A 16,402-nucleotide genomic window follows, 5' to 3' on the forward strand; every position below is an offset into this window, starting at 1 on the left:
TTTTTCGTGTGGTCTCGGCTCTTTTTTTTTTTTTTGATAAAAATCTAGACTCTATTTGGTAGATGATTGATTGAGATATATTTGGTTGGAAGAAATAGTTAATGCAACAGTGTTTTTGATTTGTTTTAATATCTTGGTTGACATATACTAAGCTTATATCATTGGAAAATGCTTTGCACGCTCAAATAGAGACAATGCTATTACAATAAGGGTAAGCAAATCCAGTTGGAGAGGAATGTGATACACCTAAGTTGCAAGAGGATGTTCCATTTGAGGGATATCTAAAACATTATCACACTCTTTATTTAATTTGGCATTTGGAGAGCAAAGAGTGTAACAGTGGATTTTGATAAAATATGGTTGTGTTTGGATGCGAAATAGTTAACCAAGAGTAAACATCAATCCAATAGACTTGGGAAGAAGGAAAATCATAAAAAATTGTAGAAGGGAGCGCGCATGGTTCTTCAAATATGATGTGCATTTTGTAAGAACCATGCAAACATTTTTCTATTTTCTTAAATTTGACATATTCAGCATCCCATCAAATATGCTTGTATTACTAGGTGAAATGAAAATCACAATTAGTAGTTTCCTTTTTTTTTGCATAAGCTGAACTTCCATATAAACATAATTTTACCCTAGTATATTGCTATGCAATAATCATGATCAATTTATATAAATTTCAAAAAAAGTTGACATACACTCCAACCTCATTGCATCATTGGAGCAGTGCTTTAGAAATTGTCATGAAATTTAGAAAAATCTATTTTGTTGGTGAGATTGAAATAAATGTGCTTGAATTTTATCTATGTAGCATCTCACAAAAGATTTTAGTGTCACACCTAGATGCCTACTACATGCTATAAAATAAAAGAATCTAAGCCCTCAAAAAAAATCTTTTCCAATTCTTTGCACAAGCTTCCATATAAAAATAAATGTATCCTAGCCCATTATCATACAAGTAATCACCACTCCTCTCAATATATTGTCATTTCTAATATTAGAGAATTGGTGACATGCAGGATAGGATGTAATTTGTTCGAAACGACAAGCACATTAGATTAAGGGGCACATATAACTATTTTCATATTGAAAACTTGTCACTTGATATTGAATAATTCACTCCACAACCTTCGACATAATGCCATAATATTCATTTATCAAGAGACATTTACAATCTATTGATGGATATAATATTAAGACATTATAAAAACAGTTATTTTCATCCGACTCTATTCACCCTACGATAATTTAGTACAATACTTATAAGGTGAAAAAAACCATATTATTTCATCATTATAACCACAATCACGGAGCTTTTTTTCGACCTTTTTCTGTTATACAAAATGCAAATTAAAACAATACATCCAACCTCAAAAAATAATGTCCATATCCTACTTAATTAGTAAAGATCGTCCTCATCATTAGCTCGGGCCTTAGGCGACTGAGGCGGTTGCCTAAGGCCCCTGGCTCAGGGAAGGCCCCCACCCACCGCACAGTTTTTTTTTTTTTTGCTTAATTAATGCATAGCTTTCAACCTTTCCCATCCGAAAGCTAGCTTATAGAGTCATAGCTAGGCAGCCTGGGCAGTGGGCGACGGCTACCAGTACCGGGCTACGCTGCTACAGTGCATCCCCTTCGGCGTCTCCCCGACGACAGACTGGCTAGGCCCTAGGCAACGGCTACGATAATTGACAAATGACAAGCCACGGGCATTTCCTCCCCCCTTCTCAATTCTTTGCCGTCGGTGCTTTCTTTTTTATTGCTGAACTAGTGAACCTTCTCCGGTTCTCGGTAGACTCAGCAGCTCGGCTAGTCGACTTCTTCAGTTCTTCAGCTCGGCACTTCTCCGGTGGAGCCCCTGCTCAGTGCTCCGGAGTCCTCTTCAGGCTCCACCACAGCACCGCTCCATCTCTCCTCGCCATCCTCGGCTCCTCCGAGGCTCCAAGCCTCCGACCTCCGGGCTCCGACCTTCTCGGCTAGTTGGCTCCGGCCGATGAAAGACCCTGCGAGTGGCGAGCCACCAGCTGGATCTCCTCTGAGAGGAGTCCTCTCCATATCTTCTCGCCGTCCTCGGCTCCTCCAACCTCTGGCTCTGCCGCTCCGGCCTCCTCGGCAGCTTGGCTCACTCCAAAGTCCACCGTCCTCCATTGGACTATGAGCATCCCACTGATCCCAATCCCAGGCAGTGGTGATCGGTGAGAATCTAATCCACTGTCTCTCCTCTGTTAGCTTCTAAGCTAGTTTATTAATTAATCTTTTGATCCAATTAATTTTTATTTAATCAAGTTAGAGGCACTAGAATTGATTTTTTTTTGGGTCCAATTGTACGTTGGTAGTCTTCAGCAGTTCGGCCTCTTCTCGCCATCGAGTTCGGCACTATTCGGCCACTTTTTGCCCTCGAGTTCGGCACTATTCCACCTCTTCTCGACACAATTAAGTTCGACACTACTTGTCAGAATCCGAGTTTGTTTTTTTTGATACAATCAAGTTTTATCATTTTTAACTTTTTTATATTTTGATTTATTTGTGGTGTTTTTTTAATTGCTTAATTTGATAATATTATTTATAGATTAAAATGTCTAAAAGAAAATATGACTGTGGGTATGAAAAACTTAAGAAAAAAGGAAAAATCGATAAACTCATTCAATCTAAAAAAGGAGCTCTAGATAAATTTATTGTTACAAACAAACAAAATACCACATTAAATTCAACTCAGAAATTAGTAACAGAACAGACACCCGAAATAGAGTTAAAAAATGAAATTGCTAGTGTAACAATATCTAGTGAAGAGTGATGAGAGTACAAAAGTGAAATTTTTGTATTATCTTAATTAGTATTATAGCTAATCTTTATTAATAAAATTAATTAATTAATGTTTTATTTGTGTCTGAGTACAAGTAATTCAAAAGACCCAATAACGCTGGGTTTGAGCCCAATGCTTGGCGTTCCGAGCTCAAAAAATTCTTAGCATCTTCAACCGTCCGTGTGGCTCTCCAAGCATCATGGCATCTCATCAGCGTCCTTCCGTCTCCCCTGTTTCTTCCCAGCTCATCCAAGCGTGGAGCGTGCGACGGAAGAGGAGGCGGCCAACAGCCATCGGGAGGAGAAGAGTCCCAAGCCGAGTCCTCCACTTCTTTTCCAGCAGCAGAAGCGTCACAACAATCGTTTCATCTTCAAATTCCCAACGGCAGCGAGGGAAATCCAAAGCCAAACCGGCTCTTTCTTTCATCCGTGAAGCAACTCCCCAAGCTCTTTTGGCTTCCAAGCAACAGAGAACCGTCCCAGCCATGAAGAGCATCCCAAGCGTCGTGGCATTCGATCGTTTCATCCAGCCGAGTCCTCCACTCCCTTCCCAGCGAATAAATTCCAGCCATCTGAGGAGTCTTCCCAACACCCGTGGTTTCCCAGCAACTTCCCATCTCCAAGCCGCGTCTCATCAGTGTTCAAAACCGTCCCAAGCAACCGTAGCCTATAAAAGGACCCAGGTGAAGAAGAGATGTGGGGGGGGGGGGGGGGGGGAAGAAAGGATCTTACCAGCCGGGTTTGGGAGGAGGGAAGGCATCGGGTGGATCCATCCAAGTGTTAGCGGCTCTTCCCATCCCAAGTCTTTGCTGCCGGTGGAGGCAAAGGAGAGCTAGGGACGGAACAAGGAGAGGAGGGGGAAGCCAACATTTGCATCTTTCCCAGTCGGAAGAGAGGAGGCCTTTCATTTTTTTTCTCCCCAACCGACTACATTCCCCTGGGAGTTGGCACGGAGGAAGGGAGAAAGCAGCTGGGAGAAGAAAACAGGGTGCTCTGTTTTCTAAACCAAAGAAAAAAAGAAAAGGGATTTATGTTTATTTTAAGTTATTCTTTACTAATCCTTTTTTATAAAAATGTTTCCATTTCATATGAGTAGCTAAACCTTCTCTAGCTAAGGCTAGGGAAAAGCCTAGCATTTTCTTCATGTATTTCATTTAATCATCAATGGGATTTTAATATTTTTGATTTGATTTATGGTGCAGTAAATTTATAGAAATTATTTCAAACTTATATATTTTCTTTGATTTGTTATTTCCCCCGGGTATAACAGATGCTTAGAAATCCCTGTAGTTTAAAATAGAATTACTGTAATGCTGCCCATAAAACTAAATCTATTTAATTATGATTAATAGATGATTTTAAGAAAAGCATGATTAAGTGCTAGGCTGAATCCTAATGCCTTAGTTATATTTTTATCAATCTGAATATTATCTAGCCTTTAGTTTTTGTTCACTGTCAAATCCCTGTGGATACGATCTCGGACTCACCGAGAATATTACTTTGCTACACCCTATACTTGGGGTATCCTACGTTTAATTTCTCTTTTAAAAAGAGCAAGATTAAAATCGTAGCAAAGAGCACAATAAAAAATCAGATGGAGATAGGATAAACAAGAAAAAAGATTGTGAAACTAGTTCTATTTTTACAAATTTTTATGATCCTGGTCAATGGAAAAAGATTGATACAAAATTTAGAGATCTAATGGTGGAAAGAAGTCCAGTTAGAGATTATGATTTTCATTTTCCTAAGGATGAAAACAATAGATACTTCTCTACGATATATTACATTCGTAAGTTACCTAATGGTGAAAAACATGATAGAAGATGGTTAGTGTTGTGGTTCAAATTTGGCCCGAGGGTGACTACACCGGTGGAGCCGAGCGAGCCGCCGGTGGTTGAAAGGGGAAAGACGGGAGCCACCTCCTGTGCGATGGCCGCGGACCTGCACAAAATCTCACCCGTATTTCCGGTGAGGGCCCTCCGACGATCAAGTTAGAGTGGAGTAAAGTTGGTCCAGCCAAAAGTCCTTTAGAAGTTACCTGACCGAGCTATTTATAGCCTCGGTGGAGTGGCTCAGACGGCAGAGGTACTGTCAGCCCTCATCATGAAGGGGTGTGGCTCTGAGCCGGATGGTGCGCAGCTTAGGCTGGCCGGTGGCATGCAGTATTGCCCATTCTTGAGAACGGTAGAGTGTTGACAGTCACGGCAGGGTATGGCTGGACGGCCACGTAGGTGGGCGCAGGCCCGCACATGGGCTGGATCATTGGCAAAGCTGAGCTCGTCAAGTCGTCGCATCATGTGTTTGACGAGGTCAGCTTGGCAAGTGCTGGGAGTATCTCGACTTTCCGATCTCCGAGGTGTTAGATGTATGCCCTAGAAGCCAATCTGGCTGACACATTGTTAATTCTAGGGACATAATTTTGTACTTGACTATTTATTATTGAATAAATAAAAGGCATCTTTTCATTCATATTATTTATGTGTCTATGAATCGTCCAAGAAATTAATAAGATGATGATACATATTCTCAAGAGTTGAGAATTTGAGCCATGTATCATTGGTGATTAATTTCTAAATGCTCCTGATCAATGGATCATTACGAGGACGGTGATCGATCCGATCAGTGTACAGATCACTTTCCTTCTGGATGGACGAGACTTGAGTCCACAGTGTAGGGACACTGAAGTGATAGTGCAGGTGCTTGTTAGAGAACAAGGGTACTGAGCGTGACCAAGACAAGAAGTCACTTGGATGTCTATCCACTCGTCAGTGACTTGCTTGATGTTGCAGTAGTGTGACTGGTCCTTTGACCTGCGGTGCTTCGGCTACTCACAGTGAGGTTATTGTAGTTTGACTGTACACATATATGGTCTCTAGCCATATGGGTCCATGCAGTGTAGATTGGCTGCAGTAGGTTCACTGTAGGAGTAGGGTATGCACCTACAAGGAATCTATCGACCTTGATAGAAGAGGAGTGATTCTATGTGATTTGTTAGACTGAGTTCTAAGACCTTGGCCAGGGCAGTAATATAAAGTGGCGAAAGAGTTTTCCACTATCGAACTCGAGTCGAATAAATTTTGACATATGACAGACGATGGGGTTTGACGAGTTGTCCATGACCTCCGTCCTGTAGGATCCACGATAGTAGGACTGTATCACACGGTAACTGCACCTAGAGGTTCATCTTTCTATTCTACTGGGTAGCCACTACATGCTGCTAGGTGTCACTGGTGGATGGTGGGACTCACAGGGATTATCTCGATGATCGATAAATCCTAATGAGTAGAGTTGGAATCGTTCCAATCCATTGAAAGGAGTTTTCAATGATATTGTGATAAAGATCATAATATATCTCACTACCAGTCAGAGTAGAACCTATGGGGTCACACACACTAGAAGTATTGACCGATCCGATGGTTGAATAGTGATTATGAATCACAAGTAATCAATTCGATTGATATTCAGTTGAAGAAGGAACAAAGGGAATTAATTAATTGGACTTGAAACAAGAGTCCTACTTCGAGTAGGATTCCTAGAGTCCTAATTGGATTAGGACTGGGAATCCTAGTTGGAGTAGGACTGGGATTCCTACTTGGAATAGGATTCCTGCAATCCTAATGAGATTAGGAGTTTTGAATCAAAATTGGATTCCTACTTGGAGTAGGATTCCTAGAGTCCTAATCGGATTAGGACTTCGGATTCAAATAGAGTCCTAATTGGATTAGGACTAAAATTAAATATGTCCTAATTTGGATTAGGGTTTCTTAAGTCACAATTAATTATTAATCTAATGAATTAATAAGACTCCTAATTGGATTAGGATTGAAGAGTTCAATTGAGTCAAAAATTGATTTAAGTTCTAATTGGATTAGGACTTACCTAGATTGGATCCTAATTGGTTCACCCTTGGGCTAAGCCTAATTGGATTAGGGCTTGACCACATTAGGGCATTTCAAACCCTACTTAATGTGGATTAGGGTTTACCATGAGGAGGGGAATATGCCCCTCCCTTTTTCATGTGGAGAAGGGAGAAGAGAAAGGTAATTACTCTAGGGCTCCTAGATTGTAGGAGCCCTAGATGGCTATAAAAGGGGCAAAGGGGGCCGGCGCCCTAATGAAGTGAAACTCCTCTCCTTGCTGCCGTACCCCCTCTCCCTCTCCTCTTGTTTCAGCCGCAAGCAAAGGGAAAAGCCAAGAGGTGTCTTGGCGGCATCCTCTTCCTCCCTTTCTTCATCCAACGCAAGGAAGAAAAGAAGGCTGCGTGGGGATTCTTCTTCTTCCTCTTCTTCATCCTTCTTCTTCCTCCTCTCAAGCACAATCAAGGGTTGATTGAAAGAGAGGAAATCAGCCATCAAAAGAAGTCTTTGCAAGGGAGCTAGCACCCCGGGAAGACAAGAAAGCTTTGATCGGTCCTCTGCTTCGTGTGGATACCTGTAGAGGCCGGACGTTTGAACGGCTTCAAACGAACCTTCATCCTAAAACCACGATCATCAGTTTGCGGTGATCATCCACCCGCACAAGGTGAAGATCTGATCTTCTAATGTATTTAAAAGTTTTAATTCTTATCTAACTACGAACGGTTCATGAAACAACGTTCATGCGATGAACATCGATCCCGCACATGCCTCTTCCGCTGCCATCTGATTTAATTTTTGAAATATCAGCGGCATGGGCGGGTTCCCAACAGTGGTATCAGAGCCTAGGCTTCGTAGATTAAGGTAAGAATTAATTATCTAAAGGCTTATTAGATCTGAAAATTGAATGATCATGCATGCTGAAAATTTCTGCATGCAAATTTTTCAGGGGTGCTGATTTTTGCATGCTGATTTTTATGTGATAAAATGATGATTCTAATTGCGTTGTTAATGAGATTACAAAGTTTAGAATCATGATTAGCATGATCAGCAACCTATATCATGATATAATCAGTTAGTTTTCAGATATGAAAATTATAATTGTTGCATATGGTGATGATCATAGGATTCAAACCCTTTTGGTATCAAATATAATGACCTGCGATGTGATCTGCAATGTCATGTAATTTTTCAGATGCTTGCATGCATCTTATTTGATGTTTTGAGAGGCCTGCGTGCCTCCTAAAAGGAGATGTAATTTATTTTTATTTTTATTTTACATCTGGTTGTATTTGTGTGATGTGATGTACGTCAACGATCAAGTTGAAGACAAGACATTAGATGAACAGGTGATCTAAGCGGTTGATGGCGATTGGATCAAGAGTTGATCAAGGATCGGATCAAGGAGGCTTGAAACCAATTCAAGAGTTGAAGACCAATTGATCGATTGACGTGCATGTGCTTGTAATACAACCTAACTAGAATCCATGATCATCACCTATTTAAAGTTTAGCTTTAATTATTGCTGCGATTATAACTGCCTGCAATGTGCCGTTTGCATGTGATGTGAATGTGAGTCGGGTAGATAGGTTTACATGTGATGTAGCAAGCCCAATTGAGACCTAAATCAAAACCTCCTCAATCAAGTCGAGAGTGAACCGACATGAGCAAGTCATATTAGATTAATTGATCTAATTGGTGTCTAGGAAAACATGAAAGGTGGTTACTTAATTAGGACCTTACTCTCTGAGTAAGGGGAGCCTCCCACCTGCTTACCTGGCCAATTGTTCGATTTCCTCTTATGAAGAGCTCAAGTTGCAAACACTAAGACCTGATTAACCAATATTAAGTCAATAGGTCTTCCACTGTAGTAGAGCTGCTAAGGCCTTTCTGATGTTGATTTGTCTCAGCTGGACACAGTGGTCAAGTTGCATCGGAAGGCTGGATCTCTCTATAGACATGAGATGTTGTAGGGTAAAGGTGGGGTTGGGCACCAATAACTGTTAGGTGAGGACCCAATGACGACTTTATTCCTACGGTTATACGGTGGGTCTGACTTAACTAAGAAATGGAACCAATAACTGTTAGGTGAGGTCTTCATGGCTTAGAGACCAAGTTGCACTGCAACATGCTTGAGAAGCATTGTACAAGAGTTGTACACTCATCCATCTATGTGTCACCATAACTGTTAGGTGAGGTGGCATGTAGATTGGTGAGACCGCAGTACCTACTAGAAACCCTAGTCGCGTAGGATTTCCGTTTTCCTACCAGAGGAGTGTGAGGAATTTGAGAAAATAGTGGGAGTTACATTTGTTCTAAAAGACCTTAGAACAGATTAGGATCAAGTACAAAAGTCTAACTAGAATCTTTACTCTCTGCAGATACAATGTCAGCTTCAAACCCTTTGACCCGTATTCTTGAGACCAACCGACTGACCGGAACCAATTACAAAGACTGGCTTAGAAACCTCAAAATTATTTTGGACTGTGAGAAAATAGGCTACATACTCGATTCAGATATCCCCACACTACCAACACGTCCTACTGATGTTCAGCGTGAGATGCATAAAAAGTGGTTGGATGATGACATTAGGGCTGTCAACGAGCCGAGCCGAGCCCGAGCCACCGCAGGCTCGGCTCGGCTCGTTCCATAAAACTCTAAGCTCGGGCTCGGGCTCGATACCGAGCCCGGGACTAGGCTCGGGCTCGGGCTCGCTTGGCACAGCCCGGCTCGGGCTCGGGCTCGTAAGGCTCGTTTGCCCGAGCCCGAGCCCGCCCCGGCGGCCAGCGCCCCATCCGGCCATCCCCATCGTTCGCCCCAGTGGCCAGCGCCCCATCCGAGCCCGCCCCGGCAGCCAGCGCCCCATCCGGCCAGAACGAAGGAAATAAATAAATAAAGAAAGAAAAGAAGAAGAAGAGAAGAAAGAAGGGGGCGGCCGCGAGCACCGCCGGCACGGGCGTCGGCCGCGGGTCGGCCGCAGGCGTCGGGGGCTCGGCCGCGGGGGAGGGAGTGAAACTTTCGCTGTGAAAGCAGGGGGGTAGGGGGGACCTCGATGCGGGAACGGCCGGATGCGGCGGCGGCGCTTCACGCTTGTTGCCTCCCTCGCCGGGGGCGGAGAAGGGAGAGGAGGAGGCGGCGAAGCTTCTCGGAGAGCTGGGATCGGGTGTACGGCGTCGTCATCGTCGTCGTCCTTGTCGTCGTAGCCGTTGTCAGAGGAGAGGGGGCATTGGCTTCGGGCTTGGGGGCGAGCCGGCGAGGAGAACGGAGAAGAAACCGAGAACGGCGAGAAAGGAGGGCGAGAGGCGGAGGGGTCGGGGGCTCGGGGAGGGGGGGTTTGTTGCTGTGGTGCAGTCGGTGGAGCCGCGAAGTCGGGGAGGTGAGGTGGTCGGGGGCTCGAGTGAACTGTGGCGAAAGGAAGACTGAAGAGGGGCGGAGAGACGGCGGTGGTGAAAGGAGGAGGCAGAGGGCTCAGGGGCTTCAATCTTCAAGCCTTCGAACCATCGAGAGAACTCAGAGAAATGAGAATGGAGAAGGAGCTGCGTCGAGAGAATGGAGAAGGAGCTAGGGGCTAGGGGAGAGCTGCGCCGCAGCAAGTCAGGGAAGGGGATCGGGATTTGGGGGAGGGCTGGGAGTGGGAGTTTGGGACTTGGGAGACTAGGGCAACTCATGCTTACCAAATACCGAATCAGTAATTGGTAATTCCGTTTGGGCTGGGCCGCTAGCTGGCTGGGGCTTGGGAGACTTCAGACTAGAGCTCGTTTGGGCTCGTGAGCTGCTCGGGCTCGAGCTCGGGCTTGGGCTCGGATGTAAACGGGCCTCATGTTAGGCTCGGGCTCGGGCTCGTTTGACTAACGAGCCGAGCCCGAGCCGAGCTTTTACCGAGCCAAGCCCGAGCCGAGCCCGAGCAGCTCGGCTCATTAACAGGCCTAGATGACATTAGAATAAAATGCTATATGATGGCATCCATGTCAAATGAACTCCAATGCCAGCATGAAAATATGAAGACTGCTAGGGACATACTGGCACACCTGCAAGAGTTGTATGGTGAGCAGAGTCGCACAGCTCGTTTTGAAGTGTCCAAGAGGCTTTTCAAAGCAAAGATGCGCGAGGGGCAGTCTGTCCATGATCATGGTCTGACTATGATCAAGGATCTAGAGGAGCTTGAGAAGCTCGGTATGGACATGCACAAGGAATTACAAGTGGATTTGATCCTACAGTCACTTTCTGATTCATTTGGTCAGTTTATAGTAAACTACCACATGAATAAGATTGAATGCACTAAGACTGAACTGATAAACATGTTGGTAACTGCTGAGGGAGCCTTGAAAGGTTCAAGGGGCAATGTCCTTGCTGCTGAGTTGACTTCTGGTTCCAAGAGAAAGTCCACTTGGAAGAAAAAGAAGCCTGCTAAGAGGCAGAAGAAAGACAAGAAGCCAAATAAGGAAGATCAAAAGAAAAAGGCTAACGACAAAGGAAAATGTTTCCACTGCAATGTCGACGGCCACTGGAAGAGAAACTGTCCTTCATACCTCGAGAGCCTGAAGAACAAAAAAGGTGACATACCTTCAGAAGGTATAGACTTGCTCATTATTGAAACTAATCTAACGGTTTCTTCTACTTCTAGTTGGGTTATAGATTCTGGTTCTAGTGCTCATTTGTGCACTACCATGCAGGGTCTAAAGGAAAGTAGAAGGCTGGCGGAAGGTGCGGTAACCCTTCGGGTTGGCAATGGGGCAAAAGTTGCTGCTGTGGCTGTGGGCACCTACCATCTGCGACTACCGTTTGGATTTAGTTTATTACTTAGAGACTGCTATTATGTACCTGCTGCTAGCAGAAATTTGATTTCTATTTTATGTCTAGCACAGGAAGGTCATGTTTTTACATTTGACAAAGACTGCTGTTCTATTTATTTAAGAAATAAAATAGTCGCACGTGGTTTCATGATCGACAGTCTCTATCATTTACATATGGATGTATCTGTGAATGTTACCGAGCAAGAAGTGAGAGCCAAAGGATCCAAAAGATCCAGAGATGAGATAAACCAAAGATATTTGTGGCACCTCAGGCTTGGCCATATTGGAGAGGACAGAATGAACAAAATGGATAGAGATGGGCTTTTAGGCTCATTGACTTCCGAGTCATATCCAGTTTGCGAGTCCTGTCTTCAAGAAAAAATGGCTAGACTGCCCTTTGTAGGACATGGGGAGAGGACTACTGAAATACATACCCTAGTACATACAGATGTATGTGGCCCATTCGATGTGCTAGCCAGGGGACGTTATTCGTACTTCATTACCTTTACCGATGATTATTCACGGTATGGGTATGTGTATCTTATGAGACACAAGTCTGAATCTTTTGAAAAGTTCAAAGAGTTCAAGAATGAAATAGAAAAACAAACTGGAAAACCTCTTAAGGCTCTTCGATCAGATCGAGGAGGAGAATACCTTTGTGGGGAATTCCGGGACTATCTCAAGAAAAACGGCATAGTCTCACAATGGACACCTCCGGGTACACCTCAACTCAACGGGGTGTCAGAGAGGAGGAATCGGACCCTATTGGATATGGTCAGGTCCATGATGAGCTTCACTGATTTACCTATGTTTCTTTGGGGAGATGCCTTACTCACAGCGATTTATTTATTGAATAGAGTTCCCTCTAAATCCATTCCTACAACACCGTATGAGATATGGCATGGTAAGAAACCAAGTCTGGGTCATCTCAAGATTTGGGGATGTCCGGCCCACGTCAAGAGACTACAGGCGGACAAACTAGAGGCTAGGACCATAAGTGCTCGTTTTATAGGATATCCTAAAGAGTCATTAGGATACAATTTTTACGTCTCAGAGGATCACAATGTGTTTGTGAGCCGTCATGCCATCTTCTTGGAAAATCAGTTTATCCTTGATAGAGGCAGTGGGAGGAAAATTGAGCTTGAAGAGAAAGTCTCTGAAAAGCAACGAGCCATGGATCCTATTGAACCCATTCATACAGAGCCAGTACACGATGTCCCTCGACCACCTCGTAGATCTAGTAGGGTCTCCCATCCTCCCGATAGATACTTAGGTATACTAGAAGAGGATACCGAGGAAATGTTCCTAGTGGGAGATAGGGATCACATACAGGATCCCAAAACCTACAACGAGGCGATATCTGATATCGATTCCGAGAAATGGCTGGAAGCCATGAAGTCAGAGTTAGACTCCATGCATTCCAACCAAGTCTGGACCTTAGTAGACCCACCAGAAGGTATTGTACCTATTGGATGCAAATGGATCTACAAAAGAAAGATAGGTTCGGATGGAGAGGTAGAGACCTATAAGGCAAGGCTTGTGGCGAAAGGGTATAGTCAGCGCGAAGGCATTGACTATCAGGAGACCTTTTCACCTGTAGCCATGCTAAAATCCATCCGAACATTGCTTGCCATTGCAGCATTTCATGATTATGAAATCTGGCAGATGGATGTGAAAACTGCTTTCCTGAATGGATATCTTGATGAAGATATCTATATGGAACAGCCTTTGGGTTTCACTTCCAGTGATGGAGATCACAAGGTCTGCAAGCTGCAAAGGTCCATCTATGGACTAAAGCAAGCGTCTCGGAGTTGGAACACTCGTTTCGATGACGCAATCAAAATGTTTGATTTCATCAAAAACGAAGAGGAACCGTGTGTTTACAAAAAGGTTAGTGGGAGCGCTGTCGTATTTCTCGTACTGTACGTGGACGACATCCTACTGATAGGGAATGATATTCCCATGCTAACCTCGGTCAAGGTCTGGTTGTCAAAAGAATTCTCCATGAAAGACCTTGGGGAAGCATCCTATATTTTGGGAATAAAGGTCTATAGAGATAGATCTAAAAGGATGCTTAGCCTTTCACAGAAGATGTACATAGAGGAGGTGCTGAAGAGGTTCAGCATAGAAAACTCCAAGAGGGGTCTCTTACCCCTTAGGCATGGAATTCATCTCTCCAAGAAGATGTGCCCCAACACATCTGAAGAGATTCAACGCATGAGCAAGATTCCCTATGCATCGGCAATAGGAAGCCTCATGTATGCCATGCTATGTACACGACCTGATATAGCCCTTGCTGTGAGTGTCACAAGCAGATATCAGTCGAATCCAGGTGAAGAACACTGGACAGCTGTGAAGAATATTCTTAAGTACTTGAGAAGAACTAAAGATTTATTCTTGGTTTTTGGAGGATCATCAGAATTAAAGGTAGAAGGATACACAGATTCAGACTTCATGACTGATGTCGATGATAGGAAGTCAACATCTGGATATGTGTTCTTGTGCAATAGTGGTACGGTAAATTGGAAGAGTTCTAAACAACCGATCATTGCTGATTCTACTATGGAAGCTGAATACATCGCCGCCTCTGAAGCTGCTAAGGAAGGCTTTTGGTTCAAAAAATTCATTGCAGAGTTGGACGTGATGACATCAGATGCCATAACACTCTACTGCGATAATAATGGCGCCATAGCCCTTGCTAAGGAGCCAAGGTCTCATCAGAAGTCCAAGCACATAGAGCGGCGCTTCCATCTCATACGCGACTATGTTGAGAAGAAATATGTAGAGGTGCAGAGAGTAGACTCCGCGGATAACGTGGCAGACCCGTTCACTAAGCAGCTAAGTCAGCAAAAGACTGAAGCCCACCTTGAGAAGATGGGGCTTAGATATATGACTGATTGGCTTTAGTGCAAGTGGGAGATTGTTAAATGTATGCCCTAGAAGCCAATCTGGCTGACACATTGTTAATTCTAGGGACATAATTTTGTACTTGACTATTTATTATTGAATAAATAAAAGGCATCTTTTCATTCATATTATTTATGTGTCTATGAATCGTCCAAGAAATTAATAAGATGATGATACATATTCTCAAGAGTTGAGAATTTGAGCCATGTATCATTGGTGATTAATTTCTAAATGCTCCTGATCAATGGATCATCACGAGGACGGTGATCGATCCGATCAGTGCACAGATCACTTTCCTTCTGGATGGACGAGACTTGAATCCACAGTGTAGGGACACTGAAGTGATAGTGCAGGTGCTTGTTAGAGAACAAGGGTACTGAGCGTGACCAAGACAAGAAGTCACTTGGATGTCTATCCACTCGTCAGTGACTTGCTTGATGTTGCAGTAGTGTGACTGGTCCTTTGACCTGCGGTGCTTCGGCTACTCACAGTGAGGTTATTGTAGTTTGACTGCACACATACATGGTCTCTAGCCATATGGGTCCATGCAGTGTAGATTGGCTGCAGTAGGTTCACTGTAGGAGTAGGGTATGCACCTACAAGAAATCTATCGATCTTGATAGAAGAGGAGTGATCCTATGTGATTTGTTAGACTGAGTTCTAAGACCTTGGCCAGGGCAGTAATATAAGGTGGAGAAAGAGTTTTCCACTATCGAACTCGAGTCGAATAAATCTTGACATATGACAGACGATGGGGTTTGACGAGTTGTCCATGACCTCCGTCCTGTAGGGATCAACGATAGTAGGACTGTATCACACGGTAACTGCACCTAGAGGTTCATCTTTCTATTCTACTGGGTAGCCACTACATGCTGCTAGGTGTCACTGGTGGATGGTGGGACTCACAGGGATTATCTCGATGATCGATAAACCCTAATGAGTAGAGTTGGAATCGTTCCAATCCATTGAAAGGAGTTTTCAATGATATTGTGATAAAGATCATAATATATCTCACTACCAGTCAGAGTAGAACCTATGGGGTCACACACACTAGAAGTATTGACCGATCCGATGGTTGAATAGTGATTATGAATCACAAGTAATCAATTCGATTGATATTCAGTTGAAGAAGGAACAAAGGAAATTAATTAATTGGACTTGAAACAAGAGTCCTACTTCGAGTAGGATTCCTAGAGTCCTAATTGGATTAGGACTGGGAATCCTAGTTGGAGTAGGACTGGAATTCCTACTTGGAATAGGATTCCTGCAATCCTAATGAGATTAGGAGTTTTGAATCAAAATTGGATTCCTACTTGGAGTAGGATTCCTAGAGTCCTAATCGGATTAGGACTTCGGATTCAAATAAAGTCCTAATTGGATTAGGACTAAAATTAAATATGTCCTAATTTGGATTAGGATTTCTTAAGTCACAATTAATTATTAATCTAATGAATTAATAAGACTCCTAATTGGATTAGGATTGAAGAGTTCAATTGAGTCAAAAATTGATTTAAGTTCTAATTGGATTAGGACTTACCTAGATTGGATCCTAATTGGTTCACCCTTGGGCTAAGCCTAATTGGATTAGGGCTCGACCACATTAGGGCATTTCAAACCCTACTTAATGTGGATTAGGGTTTACCATGAGGAGGGGAATATGCCCCTCCCTTTTCCATGTGGAGAAGGGAGAAGAGAAAGGTAATTACTCTAGGGCTCCTAGATTGTAGGAGCCCTAGATGGCTATAAAAGGGGCAAAGGGGGCCGGCGCCCTAATGAAGTGAAACTCCTCTCCTTGCTGCTGTACCCCCTCTCCCTCTCCTTGTTGCCCAAGGTGACAATCCAAGAGGGGGGGGGGTGAATTGGTTTCTTCTAAATTTTTGGTACTTTTAAAACTTTCTAAATTAAGTGCGATGGATGCTCTCTTAGGTTATTTAAGTGAGTTAATCTAATGCAAGAAGAGAAGATAAAGCAAGAGAAAATGAAAGCACAAACACAATGCAAACACACCAATATATAGTGGTTCGGTGCTCTCCTTAGCACCTA

This window comes from Phoenix dactylifera, chromosome 3, assembly GCF_009389715.1.
Source record: "Phoenix dactylifera cultivar Barhee BC4 chromosome 3, palm_55x_up_171113_PBpolish2nd_filt_p, whole genome shotgun sequence".
Classification (NCBI taxonomy): Eukaryota; Viridiplantae; Streptophyta; class Magnoliopsida; order Arecales; family Arecaceae; genus Phoenix; species Phoenix dactylifera.